The sequence below is a fragment of the Littorina saxatilis genome, linkage group LG6 (genome assembly GCF_037325665.1).
Source record: "Littorina saxatilis isolate snail1 linkage group LG6, US_GU_Lsax_2.0, whole genome shotgun sequence".
Taxonomy (NCBI): Eukaryota; Metazoa; Mollusca; class Gastropoda; order Littorinimorpha; family Littorinidae; genus Littorina; species Littorina saxatilis.
The window spans coordinates 41,477,744-41,481,511 of NC_090250.1; positions in this window are offsets into that span (position 1 = coordinate 41,477,744).

The window sequence follows — 3,768 nt, forward strand, 5'->3', positions numbered from 1 at the left end:
AACATTAATTGAATAGAATATTACGAAACTAAAAATGCAGGTGAAAAAGCCGAAATGATTGACAAAGTTTCGACGTTGTCTCTCTCTGTCTCTTTCTGACTCTCTCTGTCTCCCTCTCTCCCCTCTGTCTCCCTCACTCCCCTCTGTCTCCCTCTCTGTCTCTCTCTATCTCTCTCTCTCTCCATTTCTGTCTCTGTCTGTCTGTCTCACTGTCTGTCTGTCTGTCTCACTGTCTGTCTGTCTGTCTGTCTCACTGTCTGTCTCTCTGTCTGTCTGTCTGTCTGTCTGTCTGTCTGTCTGTCTGTCTGTCTGTCTCTGTCTCTCTCTCTCTGTCTCTCTCTCTCTCTCTCTCTCTCTCTCTCTCTCCCCCGACCCCCAGCCCCAATTTTTGGAAGGTTAGAAATTCTCTCTGACTCCCTCTCTCATAGATAGATAATTTATTGCCAAGTGTGCAATACATGAATGAACATAAAAAATACACGAGGAAAGCAGCTTGCTGTGTGATAAAAACAAAAATAAATAGCATTCATACATCACTGGCGCATAGCATCATACATACATGGGTAAGACAATTTGGTATCACAGTAACTAATACATACACTATACAGACATGGTGAGAACTATGAAACTCTAAGAGCTATCGGAACCACAATAAAAGTACGCAGAATAAGATAGGATCCCCCCCCCCCCCCCACTATCAACTACTGTAAGAACTGAACATGTTCCATACTGATAAAATGTACCTCTAAAACAGCACATAAAAATAAACTCTTCCAACACATCACAGTGGTTAAAGAACGACTAAAACTACTAAAACATACTAGATGTGTATTCCGGTAATATAACCAGCTGCTAAAACATAGTCTGGCTTCATCGCGTCACAGTGGTGTCACCATGCTAAAACCCACTCTATATATCACAGTATGTAATGTCAGCTACTAAAACCATACTCCTAGAGCATCCTAAAACGTGTCACAGTCTGTAGAGTTCATTTACCGGTTATTAAAAGCCAGGACAGCCTGGGGGTAGAAACTGTTTCTGAGTCTTGCCGTACGGCATCTGAGGGTTCTGAGCCTGCGCCCCGAGAGCAGAGGCTGGAAGAGATGACCAGCCGGGTGTGTGGGATCCTGCATGATGGACCTACATTTCCTCATCATGCGCAGGATGTGAAGGGAGTCTATAGAGGGGAGATCTCTGCCAATGATCCTGCTGGCAGCCCTAACGACCTTCTCCAGTTTTTCTTTCTCAAACTGGCAGGAGCTGCTGTACCAAACCGTGATAGAAAAGGTAAGGAGACTCTCTACAGCAGCCCTGTAGAACTGGGACATGATGGAGGAGGACACTTTGAACTTCCTCAGCTGTCTCAGGAAGTAGAGACGCTGATGGGCCTTCTTTACTGAAAGGTCAGTATGAACAGCCCAGCTAAGGTCATTGGAGATGGTCACCCCTAGAAATTTGAAGGAATCAACCTGCTCTACGTTCTCACCGCTGATGGTGAGTGGTAAGAGGGGAGTCTTTTTCTTCCTACGGTCAAAGACCATCTCCTTGGTTTTAGTGACGTTAAGGTCAAGGTCATTAGCCACACACCAGCCCGACACTCTCGCAACCTCCGCTCGGTACCCCGACTCATCACCGACACTGATCAGGCCTTCCAGAGTAGTGTCATCGGAGAACTTCAGGATGACTACTGAGGGGTCATGGCTCACGTTGTCGTTGGTGAAGAGGGAGAACAACAGTGGGGAGAGAACACACCCCTGTGGGGCACCAATGTTCAAGGTGATTGAACTAGAAGTACTGCTGCCTACTCTTACAACCTGAGGCCTATCCAACAAAAAATCTAGAACCCACTTACAAAGGGATTCCTCGACACACATGCCAGTGAGCTTGGAGAACAGTTTATGTGGAACAATGGTGTTAAAGGCAGAGCTATAGTCAATGAAAAGAACTCTAGCATAGCTACCAGACTTCTCCAGGTGCTCAACAATATGATGTAGACCTAAGGCTACTGCATCGTCCACGGAACGGTTGGCCCGATATGCAAACTGGTGAGGGTCAAGACTAGCATCAGTGGCTACCTTCAAGCGCTGGAGCACTAAACGCTCCAAACACTTCATCACGACTGAAGTCAATGCCACAGGGCGGTAGTCGTTGAGACCAGAAACGTTAGCCTTCTTCGGTACAGGCACCACAATGGAGCGCTTGAAGCATTTAGGAACATGGCACTGTTCTAGCGACTTGTTGAAAATGTCCGTGAAGACTGGAGCAAGTTGGTCTGCACACGTCTTCAGAGTCTGAGGAGTGATCCCATCTGGGCCTGCAGCCTTCCTGGGGTTCTGAGCCAAAAACAGTTTACGAACCTCGCTCACTTGGATAGGAAGTGGGCCCAGAGGGAGGGACGTTAGTGAAGGTGGAGACGTACAGCCATCTGAGGGTGAAGGGGGGCCGTAGACGTCAGTCATCGCAGGGGGTGAAGGTGGTAGACCCCAGCCAGCCGGTGATGGGGAGCGGCCGTCAGCGACGTCTGTCGACGCAGAAGGTGGTAGACCCCAGCCCGCCAGTGAAGGAGGGCGGCAGCCAGCGACGTCTGTCATCGTAGAGGAAGGCCAGCTGCCCCCCGCCAACGAGCGAGGAAGACAGCCAGCGACGTCTGTCATCGTAGAGGAAGGCCAGCTGCCCCCCCGCCAACGAGCGAGGAAGACCGCCAGCGAGGTCTGTCATCGTAGAGGAAGGCCAGCTGCCCCCCGCCAACGAGCGAGGAAGACAGCCAGCGACGTCTGTCATCGTAGAGGAAGGCCAGCTGCCCCCCGCCAACGAGCGAGGAAGACAGCCAGCGACGTCTGTCATCGTAGAGGAAGGCCAGCTGCCCCCCGCCAACGAGCGAGGAAGACAGCCAGCGACGTCTGTCATCGTAGAGGAAGGCCAGCTGCCCCCCGCCAACGAGCGAGGAAGACAGCCAGCGACGTCTGTCATCGCAGGGGGTGGAGGTGGAAGACCCCAGCCAGCCGGTGATGGAGAGCGGTCTGTCATCGTAGATGAAGGGGTCGGAGGCGAGCAGCCAGGGACGTCAGCAGTCTGGCCTCCAGAGGATGGGCCATGGTGTCGCCTATCAAACCGCGCATAGAACTCGTTCAGTTTGTTTGGTAGGTCAGGGTCATCACTCACAGAACTAGCCTTCGACTTGTACTGAGTTATAGTTTGCAAGCCTTGCCACACAGAACGCGCATCATTTGATGCAAATTTCTCTTCTAATTTGTCTTTGAATACAGACTTGGCAGTTTTTATTGCCTTACGAAGGTCATATTTAGCTTTGCGTAGCATCTCCGCTCCTGAATGCAGATTCTTTGGCTATGATACTGTCTCTAACCTCCCGTGTGAACCACGGCTTATCGTTCTGGCTGATGGTGACTGACTCCCCTCTGTCTCCCTCTCTGTCTCTCTTGATCTCTCTCTCTCTCCCTCTCTGTCTCTCTGTCTCACTGTCTGTCTCTGTCTGTCTGTCTGTCTGTCTCTCTCTCTCTCTCTCTCTCTCTCTCTCTCTCTCTCCCCCCCGACCCCCAGCCCCAATGTTTGGAAGGTTAGAAACTAGAGGACATACATTTCTGTACAGTCACCATAAAAGGACTGGGTGGCCGAGTGGTAACGCACTTGCGCTCGGAAGCGAGAGGTTGCGAGTTCGACCCTGGATCAGAGCGTTAGCAATTTTCTCCCCCCTTTCCTAACCTATGATACAACTTATTGTGCATGTCAGACTAATTCAAATTATGCTTT